Consider the following 22,458-nt stretch of genomic DNA (forward strand, 5'->3'; position numbering starts at 1 on the left):
GAACATTATCTTCAGGAGTTAGAAAGAAAAATCTACTGATAATGAGCTGGACCATGAGGGTGCACTTAGCAATTTGGAATAACCAAGGAACTCTGATTTACCACATTTGATTCCCCGGGTTATTACTCACTCTTTGCTGGATTTTCATCTAGACACTTAGATTGCTTTCAGCAGCTGGGTTTCCCAGGAACACTGTGCAGGTTCATGTTGTTTCCAAGCTACTGTTAATACTGATTGGTCCCATAAGTCTTTTAACAGCGTCCACTTCAGAGTATGGGCAACTCGATCACTTTTTTGTGAGACCCTTATATTAGGGGAATTTCAGAGTGAAAATGAGAGGGCACTGGCCAGAGAGGATAGACAGTATTCATCCCAGGAATATAGGGCTGTTTTTTCCTCTTCTAGGTCAGTGCATCTGACATAGGATCAATTGTTTTCCTGTCACTATAAGCTTTTATTGAAGAACTTCATAGGCCCAGTCAGCCTATGCTAAAGAAACTCATAGAGCAATTCTAAATCATATGCATTTCGAAAGGGATTATATGTGTTGGCAAGTCACTGCTAATTTTCAAGGGGTAGCTGGTGTTCAGACAATATATGCCCAGCAAACTGCATCATTATGGCATAAAACCATACAGGATCTGCGACAGTGCCATAGCATACACTGATGATTTTCAAGTGTATACTGGCAAAGTCTGTACAATTAACCCTCCCTGGTGCCCAGCATCGTTGAAGTCAGTGAGAAAATTGTATAATATGTCATCTGTTCTCCATTTCCTACTGGTCACAATTTGTACTATGTATGCAATAGGTACTGGAGTGGTATTGTTCAACACCACAGTTGACACTGTCATGTGGCACCATTTACATCAAATCCAAATGCTTCCCGAACAGCTTGTACTGAAGAAGCATTTCCAAAGTGTAGTGCAGTACAGTGCCTTGGGGTGTAACAAGCTGCTTGCGCTTAAATATCAAGAGAGACAGGTTGTCCATATGTTTACCAGCATACAGTAGATGATTTTGCTTGTTGCTGTTTGGGCTCAGGATGACCAAGTTTACAAACCAACACGTACCTTAGACTATAACAAATACATTAGTGTTGTTGGCACAGTGGACCAAAGGCTGCAGACTTACAATGCAGCACATTAGGCATATGTGTGGTACACAAAGTTGGCTGGGTACATTTACCAACTTTTCAATGCTTTTATGTTGTACCAAAATGTGTCTCTAGATTTTGAAAAGTCTGCGGTAAACAGGCTTATTGCTACTGAAGCAGATGCAGTTGCCACAAGCATTAGTGTGTTGGAGAGCACCACTGGATTACGAACCCGTCACTTTAGTGACTACATTCATACTACTAAAGTATACAAAAGAGTGAAAGACGGAAGGGGGGCATGGCCAGGAACATGGGCGGCTAGCTGCGTCTGCCGGAGTTCCGGCAGCCAGACGATTATCCTGATAGAAATCCTTTCCTTCCAGATGAAATCTGCTACAAATCAGAGATGTCAGGTTACACTGACAACGGGCACAAGTGATGAGCCCGATCTCCACCGGGCTGTGAGGCATACCAGCGAGCAAACGTGAAGATACAGAGCTGAGGGGCGTTCAGCCAGGATGGCGGACGGGGCGCGCTGAACGAGGAGAGCGGTCCTGCGATGGAGGTGAAGAGCAATAGTCGAACTCCCGCTACACCTCCTATGCCCCTGAGATATTGGGTCTTGACCCGAAAATGACTGGAGCGAACGATCTTGAACCCATGTCTCATTTAGGGGAGGACGAAAAGCGGGGTCCCAGGCCCATGTGCAGGTGAGCGGGACTGTGCATGGGAGTGTGGGACCTGGTGAGGCCTTGTGTTCTGACTCACGCCTCTCCTCCCTCATGAGGTGTGGACTGCGTTGAGGCCGGGGAAGGTGCCCGTAGACAAACACACCGTCATGGCGGAGCGGCAGCGCCGTCCCCGATGCAGATTGAAAGTCCAGACTGGGTTTGAAGCACAGAAGAGAAGGGTGTCATACTGACTGGGCCGGGTTTCGTGGGCTGCACACATATCCCATCCCGAAGACCGACGAGGAGCGCAGAACCTTCGCCTGAGACGTGACCCAGTGGAGCTGCCTGCCCCAGAGGATGCAGCAATAGCTGCGGGGGAAGGCCCCGGGGTCGGACGCATGCCCTACAAAGCCGACAAAATAGATGTGTCAGTAGTGTCCGCCTGAGAGTCCACAGGTATACAGGGTCGACATACTTAGGCGTGTAACCCCTGTTGCCCAGCATATGAGGCCTGGACCGGTAAGTCGATGTGTGCAAAACTGAGCCCCCAACTTCAGACTCTGATATGACCTTCGGGCCTGGGGAGTGTACGGGCCGACAGCAGATGTGAACTGGGAGGTGGACATCACTCGTGGACCATCACAGCCTTGATGCCTGCCACACGAGAGGAGATCGGACCTTGGCAGCGCTAAAAGAGGCTAAGTAGCTTTTTAATCCACGCGTAGGAAGGACACAGGAGCTGGGAGACGGCGAAATGACCACCAGAGAAGCAGAGGTCTATTGACTTAGGAATCCGCGTGTGCCACATGCCCTGATAGGAAACCAGGTCAGACAGAGACCATAGGGAGATCATTGACAGTTCTCCTGAACTGAAAGTAAGGAGCACAGATACGATGACGGAGAGATTAGATCTCACATATCCCAAGAGAGGTAGCAAAATCTCCTGAGGTTAGTAAATGTAAATGTATGTGTCTTGTAAAGCGCACTGCTGCCCTGAGGCGTCCTGGCGCTGTAGACCGCTGGGGAACCCGTCCTGGCTATCCCTGTGAGATGGTCCCTCCAGGGTATCTCCAAGGTGAAACCAGGCATCCCCGGCGAATGTGGGGGGCCGTTGTGGAGATGAGGCAAGCTAATGCCCAGAGTTGCCGAGTGTGTTCCTGGTTAGAGTAGGTACCGAGGCGAGAATTATCGAGTCCGTTTTGACCCTGGTCCACGACCCTGCCGCATCGGGAATTGAACCCTGGTCCCTGGCCGATTCTCTGCTTGCGGATCTGCCGCCTCTAACCAGTGAGCCACACCTCTCCACAGTGATACATAGCAATACAACAAGACCATAAAGAGACACCTCAGTCCCAGGGAGGCCCACGTTTATTATTGAAAATACTACTTTGTGCTCAGGAGGGCTGGACGCATACAGACACGGCCAACGACAGCAGCAGTAGAGAACAGAGATAAACAACAGCCAGAAGTGGATGCACTGGGTATAATGAGCCCAGCACCATTTTCAGCTAATGTGATATAAAGATCTATTCTCCAGGCACTTGAGACTAACCACTCAAATACTACTAAGATTGACCTCAGGCTGCATGCCTCCCGCGACCCACACAGTCCTTATAGACCCCACACTTCCTAAGAAAATCTACCCACCCTCTAATGGGACAACGGCAAGGGATAAAGAATCAAAAACCCAGAAGCAGGGCAAGATGGACAAATACACAACGGTGCTCCCCCAATCACCAGAAGCAGAGGGAGGATCCTCGGGGCCACCAGACAACACAACCATCCTCCAAGCGATCCACGCCTCTAGGGAGGCAATTGAGGGCAAAATGGAAGAACTAGGGTCGGATGTGTCCATACTGCGCCAAGACATGCGCAATATGGCCAAGAGAGTGACTCAGACAGAGACCCGTATCTCTGAAGTGGAAGACACTACACATAAATTACAGTCCGATGTTAGCGCCCTACAGGCAGCTATGTGAGAAGTGGCTTGGAAGGCAGATGACGCGGAAAACAGGGCACGTAGGAACAACCTGTGTTTTATTGGATTTACGGAAGGCGCGGAAGGCTCAGATCCGTGACCTTTCTGATTTCGTGGCTGTGTGACTCCTTTCCAACAGCAAAGTTTTCACCCTGTTTCATCAATGAACGGGCCCACAGGATGCCCAAAGCAAGACCGCCCCCTGGTGCTCTTCCACATCCACTGATCGCATGGTTCTTAAATTACCAAGACCGGGATGTAATCCTTAGGGACCTACAACGAATTGGGGAACTTAAGCATGCATACGCCAAGATATTGATCTTCCCTGATTATTCGAGAAAGGTCCAGAAGATAAGGCGAACATTTGACTCAGTGAAGGTTAAGCTGAGAGCCATGCAGGTCCAGTATATACTCCTTTTTCCCGCCAAGCTGAAAATCATTTTCCAGGGTACCTCCCAGTTCTTTCAAACCCCAGAAGAAGCATGGGCCTGGATAGAGGAACGCCCCATGCCGCGACGAACAACGAGGACCAGCAGCTCGCAACTCAGAGATGCACCGTCAAGGTCAGAACCAAAACCAGAGAGAGTAAAAAAGAGTCGCCTGCACTCGAAAGGGCGCAAAACGCGGACAGAGACCCCATTGAGAAGAACCTCAACGATGTTGAAGCAACAGATGGAATCAGACTCTGACGAAGATTCGACACAAGCCAGTAAAACACCTCTTAGGGAATGAGAGAAGGCCAACACGGAGCCCTCGGACAAAGAGTATCACATGGACAGTGATCACCCACTGCTTAAGAACATTAATAACATGGAACATCAAAACACCGAGACCAGACATCTAGAGAACACGCCCCAACAGCATGATGACAATGGCGAGGAAGGCCGAAATGCGGGCTAAGCCAATGGGAGCCGAAATGCAGAACTGCCGCGGAGCCCCCCCCACACAGACAATACCGGGGTCAGCATCGCTGAGCGGAACAGCTCACTCTAAGACTAAATTCTTTGCTGAACTGGTTAATGTGGGGAGGGGTGGGATTACAGACCTCTCCAGCTGTACTTATGCCGAGTTGTCATTTTGACAGTTGGGGGGCAAGGCGTAGGAAGTGGGAGAGTGTGGGGGAGGAGGTAGGGGAGGTCAAGAATTCTACAGTTTAGTTCTTAAACGCGTTTCCTATCAAGCCAGACACAGAGGAGTTGATATTAACAGAGAGAGAGACAAGGGGAAGGAGAGCAGCAGGTAGGCCTGCCCATGTATACAAAGATAGACAGAAGACATGCACGCAACTAGAGGCACTGCATACACAGCAATGACCTGGAATGTCAAGGGGCTGGGAAGCAAGATCAAGAGGGGATTAGTTGCAAAGTACATTATGAGGCAAAAGCCAGACATTGTTTTCCTACAGGAAACTCACTTGAGAGGTACACACTGTGCCTTCATAGGGATAGGGACATACACAACACTAGCCCACGTAGGATTTTCCCAAGTGACGCGTGGAGTTGCCATACTCATTAGGACCCCCCCATTCCGCACATCAAAAATCTAGACGGATCCTCATGGGACCTTTGTCGCAGTTCAGGGGACCTGGGGGCGGCGAGAGCTCACACTAATTAGCGTTAATGCCTCACACAACTGCAATCCCAAACCCTGGACGCACTTGCTAGGATCTTGTTGGAATCCGGCCCATCCACACACATTATCGGAGGCGACTTCAATGATGTGATGGACCCACGCCTTGACCGTAAACACATGACTGCGGGAACTCTGATTCACACGCCACAAGCGGACTTTGCAAAATCACTGGGACTGATCGACCTTTGGCGGCGACAATATCCAATAGATCGCACCTTTTTCTATTTCTCAGGGGCACATAGACTTTGATACTTGACTATTTCTTTGGACCGGCAGTAGAAATATGGAAGGTAGAGAGGGTGGAATACCTTGCAAGAGGGGTCTCAGACCATTCACCACTGTGGTTGACGGTGGGAGGTGATGAGAACAGATTGGACTGCAGACTAAATGCCTGGGAACTCCGGGATAAAACACGGGAGTAATCCGCACAGGGACAGAGTTATTCTTCCAAGATAATAAGGGCTCAGTGGCGTCATGTGCCACCCTTTGGGAACCCTTTAAAGTGGTAATTTGAGGCAGAGTGCAAGATGCAATAGCGCGAAAGCATAGGGAAGAGACTCGTCAAACTGAAACCATAGAGAATAAACTTTTAGAAATAGAGAGAAACATCACTCCAGACAATGAAGCCACCTTATTGCGACAACTGGAGGTCACAAGTAGAGAGCTTCGCACCTTGATAGAATGAGAAGTACACACTGAAATTCAAGCCACACATCACAGGCTTTATGAGGCGGGAGACAGTGCAGGGAGACTCCTAGCCTTGCTGGGCAGAAGGGAGAGAGAATTGAGCTAGGTCCCACAGATCCAGGAACTAGAGAAACTACACGTTACCACGCAAGACATAGTGGGTACGTTTGCACGATACTACACAGAGTTATATGAGGCTCGGCCCATAGCAAATGACACGCAGATAGCAAAATATCTTAGTAATATCAACACTCAAGAGAGAAAGATAGACCTTCCTCACAGATGCTTTTTTCCTTGGATGCGGAGAAGGCCTTCGATACTGTACACTGGCCTTTCATGAGGCAAACCCGTGTGAAATTTGGATTTGGACGAGAATTTATGACTTGGGTGGAGCTATTGTACGCAGGCCCTAGAGCCAGTGTCAGTGTTAATGGAATAAAGTCGGCCGACTTCCCTGTTCAAAGAGGAACCAGACAGCGTTGCCCCCGTCCGCCTTACTCATTGCGTTCGTTTTGGAGCCACTGGCCTGCCAGTTTAGGGCGCTCCCGGGGCTTTGAGGCTTTCAAGACGACGGTGGTTATCTCACTGCCGAATGGATTTCGCTATATGCAGACGATATTTTACTTTACATCACTAAGCCTAATAATACACTCCTGATGATTCTGCAACTAGTGAAGGAATATGGCAAACATGCAGGTTACAACATCAATTGGGGAAAGTCAAGGCTTTATCCTACAGGGGGATCCATCGACATACAGTTATTACCAGAGCAACTTCAGATTACCAATGAGGGTTTAAAATATTTGAGCAAGGATTTCTCAACAAAAGGGGCTAATTGCCCCACCCATAACATGAAAAACGCATCCTGACAGTATTACGAGACGATGTAACTAGATGGCGCAGACTCCCCTTGACACTGTTAGGAAGGGCGGCAATGTATAAAATGATAATGCTCCCCAAGTTACTCTAGACATTCCAAAACACATACCATGCAATTCCTGACATTATTTTTAAGACAATCATTGACAAACTTCGGAAATTCCTATGGAACAGGGGCCACCCCAGAGTGGCATTACAAACCTTACAGCGAAACCAATATAACTGAGAAATCGTCCTACCGGACATTCAAGCCTACTATCGGGCAGCTCATTTGGTAGTAATTAATGAATGGTGCCACGCACCGGGAGACCACCCCACATACGCACTAGAGAGGCTTCAGTTTCAGGAACATACTTTCCTCCACTACCTCTATGGGAATGCGGGGACACAAGATTTATTACCGGCTACACGGCGGGCAGGCGAGGCGTGGAAAGGGGCAAAATGACAGATGAAATGGGGAAAATTACTAACTAAAGCCACACCATTGTCGGAGGGCAGGCAGCTACCTGAACTAGGGAAACTGGGGGCTCTGGGAGGTGGGATGTAGTCTGGATTACAACGCTAGGCAACATAATCAAGGAGGGGGGGAAATAATGTCTTTCACAGACGTCCAAGCTGAAAATCAACTATCGCAATTGCAGCATGCCTGGAGGGCACAAAAGCCTGACATCACAGATATTCCTGAATATGCACCGCTGGAAGGGAGACTACTGCAGGAAGAGATACCCACCAAAGCAGTTTCCTGGACCTACAAAACCTGTATAAATAACATTCCTGATAAACTGGTACCTCGTAGAAGTAAACGGGAGGAAACCAATGGCCTCCTAAAAGAAATTGACCAGGAGGCAGCACTGATGCACCCCTGAGAGGTCGCGACTAAGCTCCGTCTACGGCTAATACAATTCTCTGATTGCCTTGCCTTACTTGCGTATTGGGAGTGTTTTCTGACCCGGGCAACAGGCCCACCAACACATGTGGAACAATGTTTTTAATCAAGCTAAGTGTGGGAATCCTGGGTCGCAAATCATTTGCAAACAGAAAATAGTTAAATGCACTGCCCACTCTCTTCTGTACTAATTCTTATTGTCGTTTTTTTGAGGGTCTGTTGACATGCGATTTTTCATATAGCTTCAGCTGTCTTGTGACCGGTCATTAACAGGAAGTAGACATTAGATGCATAAGTGCAGGGCTGATGATGGTGTGTGGCTGCATAGGTGAGAATGTGCCCTTTTGAAACCCACTGCCTCTGACAATGCCTTTGTTCATGCTGTATAGCGTAGGCAGAAATGGCGATGCTGTACAGCATGAACAAAGGGAGAGCAACAGAAAAAGAAATGTGAGGAGATCACTTCATTTTGTAAGTGTGAACAAATATACATATGCATACATCATCACGCAATGACACAAATGATCACACATCTGTGTGCCTCCAAAATGGCAGGAAGGCCTCTTTTATTTACCGCTCCAAAAGATGATCGGTAAAAAAAACAATAAAAACACCCTAAATGTGCTTTTTTGAGTATACACATGTAATTTAAACAAGCATTTGCAATGCAATCGGTCTCGCCTTTGGGACCTTATATGTATTTAGCTATACAGCACATTAGTCTGGGTGCTGAAACATCTACTGTTCTTTAACATGGAGGGAAAGTAAACACCAAAGTATATGACACGCCAGGTATGGGAACACATGGAGAAAATATTGCCTTTCAGCGGGAAATGGTATAGTCCAAAGCTCTGTTTTTAATATAAAATCAGTGCCTTCGGTGGTCATATCACTGAAAATACAAGATTTGAAAAAAATATTATTGTCTACGGGTGCTTGTGGAAGACCATTTCTATGGACTGGAATCTAGAGAATGCCAAAGTGATTCTGGTATTTTACTGACCCCTGCTGGTCGTTTTCTATCAAGAAAGTTAAATAGAGGCAGTTGCCAGAAAAATTAAAAAAAGAAAATCCCTCAGCAGAAAGCAATTCTGGTATTTTAGTGACCTCCACTGGCCGTTTTCTATGAAGACAGTTAAATAGGGGCAGTTGAACAGAAAAAAGTCCCTAAGTGGGAACAGAAAAAAGTCCCTAAGCGGAAGCAGACAAGTCTCAGGGCTAATCTCCAGAGCCCACAAAGTACATACACATATAAGTATATACTAAAGTATATACAAGAGGTCTCGAATACTCGACTTAAAAGGGGGTTGGGGGCGACTCTACTGAAAATGGTCCTTAGTATTTGTATTAGAGACAGAAGCCACTTCTTCTGTGATAAATCGGCAATGGTAAATGCATCTAGGCAACCACCAAGCAGCAGCCAACATGAGGGAGCATAAAAACCACAGAAGCAGCTTTTCGAATGCCTGGGAGAGCAGCACACTTACATCTGGCCAGCACTTCACCAGGCACAAATACCTACGAGGAGTGTTTTCCCCCGAGGGAACAAAAGCAAAAGCTGCCTAGTGAATGTGCTGCTGGAAGACAATGCTCTACCCAATTTGTTTGTGTTCCAGTGAGCAGTACTAACAGCCCTACAATCTGAAATAACGACACCGTCCCTCATTTTGTCGGGAAATAAGAAAACAAAAAATGAAATGGCAGCACACCCCGCGAGCAGAGTCTCGGAGCACAAGAGGCGCATCGCACAAAAGAGCAGGGAGCTGCTTTTGTACCTCTGGCAATGAATATCTGGCTATATATCATAAATCAGCGAGCTTTTTCAGAACAACATCTGCAGCTCTCCCTGGCCATTGTGAGATCGCAGCGCCTACATGCATTTTGAGTTCACTCAGAAGGTAAATGCCTGGCCGATGCATAAATGTTGGGAAGCCGACATTTAAATATGCAGAATTTCTTGTAATCAGGCAATTGATGTATTCTTTTCGAAATGAACACATTTGGCATGCTCCAGAGCACTTGTTGCTACCGTCCTAATGCAAGGATGAAAATAATTGTCTTTCAAAATTCCAGAGCGCTGCTGTGTTTATTCATAAGAAGCCATCCTCGCCTCAAGACAGCTGGCAGGAGAGGGATAAGGCACGCGCTAATAGGAAAGGCTGAGACACCAGGCTGTTCTGATCCCAAGCCAAGACGACAAGCATGTGGAAAAATGCTGCCGCCGGCCACAGCTTGCAGTGCATGTGTGCGAATGGTGCGTGCGCAGCAGTAATCACGCCATATGGCGCCTCTACTCAAGCGCGCGTCCACGCACATGCAATGCAAGCTGTGGCCAGCGGTACCATTTTTTGAAGCCCTTACTTAAAGTCTCGCCAGACCAGCGCAAGCGCTGGGTCAGGCGAGACCTAAAAACAGGACTGCAAGGATGGGAGACAGCAGAGGAAAAGGTGGGTGCAGATAGTTACAGGTAGGCGGCTGGGGAGGGATAGTGCAGCACACAAGATAGAGCAACATGGAGATGAGGAGAAGCACATACGTGAGAGAGAGCAACTTGGAGCACGGGGGAAAGGGAAGAACACAAGTGAGAACATGAAGCACGAGTGTAAGCAAGCACATTGACGAGAGAAAAACAATGCACAAGGGGACAGGCGCACACAACTATCATGCAGTGATTAAGCAAAAAGAAAAAAAGTAGTGTCCTGAAAGTCAGCAGTAGAAGGACACAAGTGAATATCGTATACTCCAAGTGAGGGACAAACACAAGATGGACAAGCCAAGCCATTGAAAAATAACAATCAAATGAAAGTGACAAACTCAACCAATGACGAAGAATGAGCAGGCTTTAAGCCCACTGTAGATTCTTGATAAACTGACAGAAAGTCCCTTTCAACCGGACAGTTATGCTTTCTGGTATGCTCGACCTAAACAGTAGCCTTGTATAGCTTATGAAGGTAATGTACAAAACTCATTTTAAAGACATCAGTGCATTAATGTTTCCCTACTGGTATACTTTTAAAACTCAATCTGTGCTCTATTAAATTGGGTAATAGAAATGCCAGTTATTTACAGCATATGGAAACATAACTGTGGCATTACACTTGCTATTAAAGACAAAGCAATTATTACAGTCCAAATTATCATTCAAAAACAATTATTATAGTCAAAATGATCATTCCAATGTAGTATTCTGCAATGCATTTTGCTCCATTGCTAAGCTCTCTAGCACCCCACTGCTAAAATAATTTACTACAGGCTACTTTCGATGAATATATATTTCCACAGGCTGTACCACTCGATCGATGCTGGCGCTCTTGATCTGGGGGCGGTGCATTTTCATCCGGCAGAGCCACGCTGGTGCATATGAATAAGGTTCGCTGTGCAGCAAGAAAAGAAAACGCACTCTCTTGACTTCAGGAATTACGGCGGATTTATTTTCAGATGGTAACTACCATGCCCCAGCGCGATTCGGTCCAGTCACTTGGACCTTGTTCACGGGATAGTATTACACAAAAGGGGGCGTTATTTATTTCAATCAGCACACAGTTACTTCCCGTTTCTTTTGCTGTGCATTGTGGTTAGTGCAGTTTACATATTCAAGAAGTGCTTAGTGCAATTATTTAAAAAGTGGTTTATTTGCGCCCTGTTCTTTGTGTGAATTTAGTGTTAATTTATGCATTTATATGGCAATTATTGCTTAGAGAATGAAACTGCATCCCTTCAAAGGATATTTGAATAACTCCGAAGACATAATATTTCGCGTAAACATAACATAAAAACCAGCTCACCAGAGAAAAGAAAATAAACTGATGCTTTTTGTTCGACATAATAATATTTGTTCGCAATAATTGCCATATGAATGCATAAATTAACACTAAAATGTTTTTTTTTAATTCAAGTGACTGGACCGAAACGTGTTGCGGCATGGCAGTTAGCATCTGAAAATAAATCCCTGAAGTTGAGTGTGTGTTTTTTTTTCTCGCCGCACAGCGAACCTTATTTATATAATCACATACACACACAAACACATACACATATATATATATACATTCACTGAAAAAACCATAGGTTTCACACACGTTATAGTTAGGAATTAGTATTTAAAAAACCTTGCAAATTCACTGAAAAAACCATAGGTTTCACACATGTTATAGTTAGCGGAAATTTTACTGATAAAAAACCAATGAAATTCCCCCGTTATAGTTAGTGCAGGCAACTATAACTCACGCGACCACAATCCTCTGCGGATGCTAATACTGTATTTAGACACTTATTTGCCCATGTCTTCTTCCATACATTTTTAGCTATACATATATTACAAATATTTTTTTTTCATAAAGACATATGTCATCAGCAGAAGATTGCGGTCGCCTGAGTTATAGTTGCCTGCACTAACTATAACGGGGGAATTTCATTGGTTTTTTATCAGTAAAATTTCCGCTAACTATAACATTTGTGAAACCTATGGTTTTTTCAGTGAATTTGCAAGGTTTTTTAAATGCTAATTCCTAACTATAACGTGTGTGAAACCTATGGTTTTTTCAGTGAATTTGTACGTTTTTTTAAATGCTAAGTTACTTTACGCCATTCGTGGCGTGCGCGCCCACTTAACGCAGTTCGTTCCGTGCGCGCACGGTGCGCTTCGCGCATCTTGCGCGCACAGTGAGCACACGGTGCGCTTCGCGCACCGCGCGCCCACTTTACGCAGTTAGTGCCGTGCACGCACGGTGGGCACGCGGTGCGCGCTAGATGGGCCATGTACGCACGATGCGCTTCGCGCACCGTGCACACATGGAGGACATATGATGCACTTCGTTTTGAAAGGTAATATTTTAATTTTTCTCACCTGTTATAAGCCATGCACAAATGGTGCCATTCGGGCACCATTTGCACACGGGGTGTGGAGAGTGTGGATAATTATTTTTTTTAAATATTTTTTTACCGTACGCGTACGGTAAGCGTAATCGGCGAAATTAGCGAAAAAATAAAAATTCCGGTTTTGGCCTTGGGGGATCTTTGGGGACTCCCTCAACATGGCTAGGTGTTTTGGAGGTGTCCAAACAGCCCCTTTACATGTTTTTATGCTTTGTATTTTAATCATCACTCTCAGTGCGAGAGAGAAAATGGCGGCCGCCGCTTCCTGGTTTCGGCCGATTCGAATGTTTACTAAGATCTAAGAGCCAATCAGAATCGCGCTCGCGCACGCCACCGTACGCGTACGGTAAGCGTACCGTAAGCGCACCGTAAGCTGGCTCAGATATATATATTGATTTAAAGGCTATTTTCTCAGAATCTACTGAACAGATTTACACCAAACCTACAAAAGGCACTTCCTTGACCTGAGGACTACCTCTCTGCCAAATTTCTAGTAATTCTGTTCAGCCGTTCGGGCTGTAGCTGTGTCTAAAGGTCCTATGGAAAAATGCATGGGAAAAACGCGTTTTGGGACCCCCCTTTTATCTCAGCCCCCACTTGACGAATCCCCCCGAGACTTTCAGGGTAGGAGCGGAGCGTAGCGCCCCACCTATTTTGAAAAATTCGCGAGGATTCGTCGACCGGCGCCAAAGTTATTCAAAATAGAATGTTGCGGATTTCCTATGGAAACGTGGTCCTAACTATAACTACCTACTGGCGACCGCCAGTAGGTAATACACACACACATATATATATACATATATATATATATATATATATATATATATATTGTCCCCAGAGATTCACTTCGCAGTGAAACAAGTAGCACGCACTCACAGTCAGTTGAGTTTCCCAATTACTTTATTTTCATTTAGTAGTTCTCCAGTCTCCAAATTAATTTGGAGACTGGAGAACTACTAAATGAAAATAAAGTAATTGGGAAACTCAACTGACTGTGAGTGCGTGCTACTTGTTTCACTGCGAAGTGAATCTCTGGGGACAATACTAAACGGCATGGCTCTGCCTTAGCACAGCACCGGATCGAGACGCGCCAGGGGTCCTACGAACGGAGCCGATTTGGGTTGATATATATATATATATACACACACACATATATATATACACATATACATATATTGATATATATATATGAAACAACCAACACGTAAAGACGTGTAAAATGAAGAGCACTCCAGCAAAAATCCAGGGACAATGTTTTTCAAAGCATAAATGCTTTATTCGGCAAGTTCCCCCCCGTGCTACCCCCGAAACGCTGACAGACGCGTTTCGCCGACTGGCTTTTTCAATGTCAGTTTCCATTATGTTAAAACGGCACATTTAAAGTTCAACAAAATGTCACATGACAATAAATGCGTAAACATAGAAGATGGGTTAGCAGCAACATTGTATCTAAATTCATGGCGGCCATCTTCTAGTAGCAAATACAAACAATTAAAGTGCCTAGCATTCATACAAAAAATAACATATGTGCAAGTTAAAATTACAATTTCAAGTTGGCAAACAGCATAAGTGACAGGTGATAATAGGCTGTTTATATATTGCGCTGTTCGGGAAGGGAAAAACGCACCATTTTAGATACATAATATTCTAAAATTCTATTCGGACTGACTAGGATTTACAAGATGTATGCAATCCTCATAGTTGTTAGTTGATCTACAAGTTTAAGGGGGTAAGAAGACTAGAATTCTACTAAATGATCGAACTTAATTCGTCTAATATTTAGTTCGTCAATCTGCCCCCCTAAAGTCAGGCATTCCCTCCAGATTGCCTAGTCACCTGTCCTAGTGTGTTAATGAAGCCCTGAATGGGCAGAAAGCCAACTGCTGAGAGAGAGTACTTAGATTTGTGCTTTTACCAGGGTGGAAAAAGAAACATTGTAGGAATAAAACAACAACATGTGTCAATTATATTTGATCATAATGAGATTTTGTAACATTAAAGACCCAATGTAAGGGTGTCTTAGGTACATTAGATGTCCCGACCTAAGGTTTAAATGATTTCACCCTCTCACAGGTGGACCCATAGTTCCTCATCATTGTTAAGCCCTATTGGGGCCTTAGTTTGGAGATCTATTATGTATGTTGACTCCAGAATACGAAGTTTTCGTATTCTATCGCCACCCCTCTCCGACTTGCCCACTTGATCCAGACAATAGAATTTTAAGAGATCACGGTTGCTCTGATGGTATTGCTCAAAGTGTCGAGCAACCGGATATGCTGGATCTTTGTTGGAAATTGCCCGCATGTGCTCCAAAATGCGTTTTTTGGTAGGATGTATGGTGCTTCCTATGTATCTTTTGGCACACGGACAAGTAAGGCAGTAGACAGTAAAGTCTGAGTTACAGTTGAGGAAAAGTTTCATTTTGCGTACAGGTCTAGGGTCATTGGGTCTGCCTGAGTATGTTGTTGTTTTCTCACTAAAATTGCAGGCTTTGCAACGGTTACAGGGATAAAATCCTGTGAGGCCTATTTTGTTTTTCACTCTGGGGACCGGATCAAAGTGACTATGAACAAGGTAATCGCCAATTGATAGGCTACGCTTATAGGCAATTACTGGGCGTGCTGGTAATTTCCTTTTAAGAATGTTATCTGTTTGTAGGATGTGCCAATTTTTCTTGAAGATCTGCATGATCTGGCTAGATTTTTCATTAAAATTGGTTATCATCCTAGCCTGTCCTTCAGTTGATTCAGTGGCTTTTTTAGCAATTAATAGATCTTTCCTGTCAATCTCTTTGACTTTGGTATCAGCTATGGAGAGGTCTGCGTTGTTATAGCCTCTTTCCCTGAATCTTTTGGTGGCTTCTGTTTTTACCTGGGCATAGTCTTGTGCTTTGGAGCAATTCCTTTTGAGGCATATGAATTCACCAAATGGTATGTTCTTAATGGTACTGCGTGGGTGGTGGCTGTCAGCATGCAGGACAGTATTGCCTGCTGTGGGCTTTCTGAAGACTTTGGTAGACAGTGTACCATTGTCTACGTAGACTTCTAGATCCAGGTATGTGACAGATTTGTCACTGATTTCCCCTGTGAATCTTAAATTGAGGTCATTTATATTCAGGGAAGCCACAAATTCCTCAGCCGAGGTACGACTGCCACGCCAAATTATAAAAAGATCGTCTATGTATCGTGCCCAAAGAGCGATCTTTTCCACCCAGCATTCATTCGCCTCGCCCCAGGCCACGTGCTTCTATATATATATATATATATTTTTTTTTTCCACAAACTCCGCAGATGAGCAACAGCAGATAAACCTCGCCACTTCCACAGCACATACGGACACGGACCAGTAGATAAGTGCAGCTTGTTTTATTTAATGCAGTATGTCGCCATAACGTTTCGTCTCGTCCGAGCCTTGTTCACATGACAATGTGAAAATGTCAGACCACATCTTTTAAAGTGAAAGTGCAGGATTCAAATCAGACCATGGGACTTAATTCCAAATAAAATGGTAGACATACTATGGCTCAATGCTATGAAAAGAAATATTCGACTATGGAAAGTTATTACAATATTTTGGTCAACATTCCAACAGGTGACTTAATATTGTGCAAACACTGCCATTCATGTGCAAATTCGCAATTGTGCAAAATATCGGTGTTTACATTGTACGTAGTCATGCCTACAATCTTAAAAGATTATATTGTTCAATGTTCAGAGCCTGTAACTAACATGTTCTCGAATTGCTAAAATTTGAATACATGTAGGGTTAGATCCCTAAGAATAATGTAAAGTGCAAAAATAGCATATAGGAAAAATAACAATCCTATTTGTACAAAACACGCTAATGTAAACTTGCGACATTGGAATTACTGTATTGCCAAATAATCCTCGATCTAGTTCCATCAATTCATTGTGCAAAAGAAGGCAGAACTGGTGCAAAATGGCTTTGGTACTTATTGTGGGTATCGTAGGGAATAGCTAGCTGTGAACTAGATGCCTCTATATAAATCAGCTCATAACAAGAGCTATCTGTTAATTCCTCCAGCTAATATGCAATTACTACTAGTATCCTGGGTTGAATCCCACATGTGCAAATAGAGCAAGAAGGAAATAATCATGCCCCATAATGCAAAAAAATAGCCTATATTGATATTTATTATTCGTTGGCAAGTTGCCATTCATCCTGAAAAAATGGAGCGAGTGACAAACTTGAAGATTGTGGAAATATGGATTTTTCTGGTCAGTTATGTCCCCTATCTTGGACCCCAACGGTTCTATGTGCATATCACAAGTACATGTATGTTCCCTCCAGTTCCAGTTATGAAGACGCAAATACATGTGCGTCCAACGTCAACATGTCCTCTGTCAGATCCGCCATGAACGGGCCGGATATTCCATTCCTAAATATGAAAGGCCACCGGCTTTGTATGGCTCACTTATGCCATTTTACAGTCCAGGCAAGTAGGCCCTGATTCTGTCATCAAAACTCTTCTTGCTTTCTGCCTCTGAAAGCTCCAGTCTGAGCCTGCATCTGTGACCATGAACTTTGTCTCATTCTCTGCGCGGCTCACGAAGCCTGACATCAGCCTATTCTCTGCCAAGAACTGTATTTCACCTTCGAATTATCTGTTTCCCCCTCAGCCGATGCATTCCTGCCTAGTAGCTTAAGTAAACATTCTTCCAGTTACCAAGCAAAAGGCCCGGCTTCTCTGTCCTCATGCAAGTAATTCATAGCCCTGTTACCATGGAATATTCCTACCCCCTCGCATTCAGTGTAGACACTTAGACGCTTGTACATGCACGCACAGTCAGTATAGAATAGATTCTGTCCGAGAGTCCTTCTTTTGTGGATAACATAGTTCTTTAAACATAGGATGTTAGATATGATTTGGGATTAGGTTGACTTGACCCCCCAGACTTTTTGTCTCCACATGTAGAGCTAAATGTCAAGTCCCCTTCACCCCCTAGTTACACGTCAATTACACGTCATGCTGCTGCGCGCGCATCTAGGCCAAGTATTATCTTATAGATCCACCTATGTATTACATCATAACCAATCATGTTCCTTTTTACTCATTATTACACCCATTTTCGGTTACGCAGACCAAACGTCATTTTCCTTATCAATTGTTACGCCTACTGTATTCACTTCATTGTAATGTATGTACTATAAAAGTTACTTCTTGTCAATAAAGTATGTACTTCACTTCCTGAACCCCCGTGGTGATGGAACTTGGAGCAACCGATTATAATCGATTACTGGAATAAAGCCCATTCCGAAACTCTAATATCACGGATTCTGCCTCTCATTTTACTGAGCTATTTTATAATGTTTCTGTATCAAATTCAGTCCCGGTAAAGGAATTTTATTTACCACATGATGGCGCCCGAACAGGGACACTTTCTCATCTCACGCGCCGGCGGTGAGTTGCAGGCCCGGTCTCCTGCCACAGCTGGACGGACAATAACGCGTACCAGCAGGATTTCCTGTATCTCCCTCCGGTCAAGCGGAGGCGACTGAGACTGCTATCAACACCCAGACGAGGCGGTGAGAAGTGCGAAGTATCCCGACCAGAGCCTAGCTGAGAGAGCAAGATCCGAGGTATACAGAGACCCACCAGTCCAAAGTCAAGCCCAGTTTCCGACGAGACGAGTCGAGTCCAGTCCGGTTCAAGTTCAAGTTACCGAGGCCTTCCGTTTCCGAAGCTACCCGGTAAGTACCATTACTGGGGAGGCATTTCTGACGTGCACATAGGTTGTGCCGGTCAAGACGGGTTTGGGTACACAAATCCGGTCTGCACTGATTTAGCAGTGTATCTGTACTGTTTAGCAGTATATCAAGTATTCCGAAGTATCTAGTTAGTGTCAAGAGTTATGCTTGGTGATTAGTTATGCAGACGATCATCATTGTTGTTTATTTTAAAAGTTAAAAAAAATGTTTAATGTTTAATGTTTAATGTGTTAAACGTCCTGCATATTGTGGTATGAATGGTTGTTCATTATTGTGCTTTTGTATTAAGTGTGTTCAAGATTAAGTATCGGATCAGTTGTCAATATGCCGCTCTTTTCGAAATTAAGACAGATCACGACTAGAAAAGGGGTTCTCGAAGAAGCCGTCCCTATTCCTCCTAGGGACACTCCAGGGCACTTCATGTATCACAAACATGGCTTAGACGCTATATTATTTCTTGATTTATGGGTAGACTATACCAAGGGATTACCAGAAAGTCAGAGGTGGCCCGCAGCGGGGACCTGGGATGCAGAGTGCATCATGAAAGTCGAGGAAGAGTTATGGAAAAGGAAAGTCAGACAGTCACAGAAGGACGCCGTTGAGTTATGGCGTAAAGAATCTCATAGACGCACAGAAAAAGCACGTAGACAGGAAGAGAAGAGTAAAGAGAGTTCAAACAAAGTTCGAGAAAATCTATTAATTGAGGAAGGTATCAGAGTGAAATCAGAACAAGTAGACAGACAAAGAAATGCCCTTATGAATGGTATGTATCCCCTTCTGGCCGAAGGATTACCTAAGGCTACTCCAGAGATACCGAAAGACTTGCCACCCCCATTATTCCCAATCAAGGTACATCCTAAGGGGCATCCTAGAACCGCAGAAGATGTTTTTCTTTCCTCATATTTAGATGACGCAGCTCCCGAGTATGCTAATTCCGCTCCACATAGACCGCATATCAGGGAGGTCCTACGCCAAGATCCAGCACCCGTATCCCTACAGCAACAAATCGAGTCACAAGTTCCGGCAAGCACATCTGTTTCCGCATCTGTTCCTACAGGTACTTCTATAGCTGTGTCCACACCTATAGTTGCTGTGTCACGTTCGACGAATCCTTTCACACCCGACACCCCAGATGGGGCCACGGGAGGTGCTACCAATATCTTTTCTACGCCACCTAGAATAAATAAACTTACTTTTCAAGAGTCAGCGCATTCACGTACACCCAAATTCGTAAGTGCCCGTGCACTTAAAGAACTTCTTGTAGATTGTAGATATGACCCGGTGCCCGGTATAGAGGACGAAATGATCCTGGCATCATTGCGTATCAGACGAGCCGCAGTGTATTTAGCGAAGTTACCAGGAATGACTGCGCATCTAGACGAAATATATCATTTTGTCCAAACAGGGCGAAATCCAGAATGTATTTACAGAGCTATGGAATACCAGAAAGTAGAGATACAGGGGGAATTGTTACGTTTCCTCATAAACTGTGTGATCAGAAATGTAGATCGACCGGGGGTAGACCCGGAAGCAATGAAAATTCTTACAAGATGGAGCCAGAATATATCAGAAGGGAGACACGATAAGCAAAATTGTATAATAGCCATGTGCCGAAAGATCCGTAAAGAAATAGAACGCCTACACGAAGAGAGATTAGAGGCAGACGAGTTCGAACAAAGCGAGGAAGAAGGGTCAGGACTGCCCGCAGGACAGTCGGACACCATAGCCTATGTAGGTAGAGGAAGATCTTGTAATAAGAATCAGACTAGATGTCTTACTGACTCGATACGTCCGATATGTCCAGATAATAACAGGAATTTCCAAATACCTATAATTAATATAAGGTCTAACGAGCATTCGTTCCAAACCGCCGACAAACTACTCCGAGAACGAAGAGGTTATCATTTTCTCGATTCTATGGATGAACAAGATTTAGCAAGGGCAGCTGTCCATTGGGTGGACAGTCCCGGAAAATATAGTGATGATACAGTAGTACGCACATTTTTGAATCTCACCCCAGATGAACAGAGGTTAGCTGGGATCTATATGATTCAACAACTCATTATACTATATCGGAGTCAGCATTCGGACCCTGGTCCCTTACCTGACATACTGACTGAACTGCTTATGAATAAATGGAGAGGTCCAGGTACTAAATTAATTAAAGAAATTCTAGAGTCAAGAAAGCAGTATATTCTTTTTGTATGCTCAGAGCATGTTTCATTGCCTGTTAAGGAAAGAACGACGTATCACATGGATAGACAGAATCCCTTACGAGAAGTGCACCCAATAAAAGGCGAGGACAACGAGTTTAAGCGCGTATTTGTATATACGCCCATATCAAAAATAGAATTGTTACAAATGAAGAAAGTGGTACCCAGTCATGACAAAGATCCAGCGGGTTTTCACCGAGAAATTAAAGACATGTTACTCATGGGAGAGTATACCTATCCCGACATTATGACAATATTAAAGGTATTGATGCCCGCTGGCATTTATGAGAAACTCAAGGAAAAAGAGTGGGAGGTAGGAGACCAAAAGATAGAATGGTCAGTGTTAGAAGCGGAAGAAAAGGCCCGAACTGCAGGAGCAGGACTTGGGGATAAAACTAAAGCATTACCAGGTTTACTAGTACAGGTACTGCCACGTCTATTGACTACGAAAAAGGAAGATTGGGGTACAATTTCAGCCTGTAAGCAGAAGCAAGATGAAGACACTAGCGATTACTATGCCCGATTCGAAAAATGTTTTGGTATAAATAGTGGCATAAAAGCAAGTAGCGAATCATACCCGCATCTGTTTGTAACAAAATTAGTAGAAAATGCCCTGCCCCCAGTAAAGAATAGAGTATTAAAATTCGAGAGTACCTGGCAAGGTAACACTCCATCACAAATGTTACAAATGCTACAGTACCATCACAATAGAATTAGAGAGGAACAAGAACATGAACACAGACGCATGAAAGACACGAAAATGAAAATGCTAGTTTCCCAGACAGTTCCAGCGGAAGGACATAAAAAGGGTATGACACATTCCGATTCAGCAGGACCTGTAAAAGGGACATGCAATTATTGTAAAAAGCCAGGTCATTACGTACACGATTGTCCAGTTTTAAAACATAATATCGCCATAGGTAAAACACAAGAAAGATCACGGCCACTCAGACAAGATCAGAATGAACAAGGAGCTATGCAGCATGCCCAGGCCATGCCAGCCGCACAACAGCCAATACAGTTTGTGCCAGCTGCACCACCGTTGCCTGCTGCTGCCACACAGACAACAACACGACAAATGTATCAGACCGCACAGTATGAATATCCCGAGTATCAGCGTTACGCATGAACAAGCCTAGAGAGGGAAGTTGATTTACCCCTTATCGAGATTCCTGTAGATCAAGAAGGACCTTATGTACATAGTGAATTATTAGGCCAAGATAGGAAGTTTTTACTCGATACAGGGGCAAGTCGAACAACTATAAAACGTAGTGAAGTTCCAGGGGCACCCCTCTCAGGCTCTAAGAATATTTCCCTTGGTTTTTCAGGAAAACCTATTGTTAATGAAGTGTCACAACCACTGCCACTTACGATAGGACCTCTGACCCGAACTACAGATTTATCGCTTACTAAATCATGTCCAGAAAATCTGTTAGGAATTAAAACCTTGAAAGCTCTAGGAGCCATAATATGTTGTTCTCCGGAAGGTGTAAGGTTGTTTTTACGTGATTTTAAAGGTCACTATGTGTCTAGAGACATGGATCCCCGACTGCAGACTTTACCTACACGTCTATGGGCACAAGGCCCTACTGATGTTGGATGCATGAATATTACACCATATCGAGTCACATTAAAGGCAGGAGTGGTGCTACCACGAATGCGACAATACAAGTTACCACCAGATGCTGTAGTGGCTTTACTACAAATCATTGACGAGCTCATTGCCCAAGGAGTAGTTGTGGAAACAGACTCCAATATATGTAATTCACCGATAATTCCGATTCTTAAACGAACAGATCCAAAGGCCCCGCCAG

The 22,458-nt window shown here is 44.5% G+C and overlaps 1 protein-coding gene across 3 annotated transcripts in view; it reads right to left on the minus strand.

The window, feature by feature from the left end:
- PIKFYVE (phosphoinositide kinase, FYVE-type zinc finger containing) overlaps positions 1-22,458 on the minus strand; it is a 2,037,960-nt gene that overhangs the window by 1,750,258 nt on the left and 265,244 nt on the right. The gene's annotated exons all lie outside the window — the stretch shown is intronic.

Source organism: Triturus cristatus, chromosome 3_2 (genome assembly GCF_964204655.1).
Source record: "Triturus cristatus chromosome 3_2, aTriCri1.1, whole genome shotgun sequence".
NCBI classification, from domain to species: domain Eukaryota; kingdom Metazoa; phylum Chordata; class Amphibia; order Caudata; family Salamandridae; genus Triturus; species Triturus cristatus.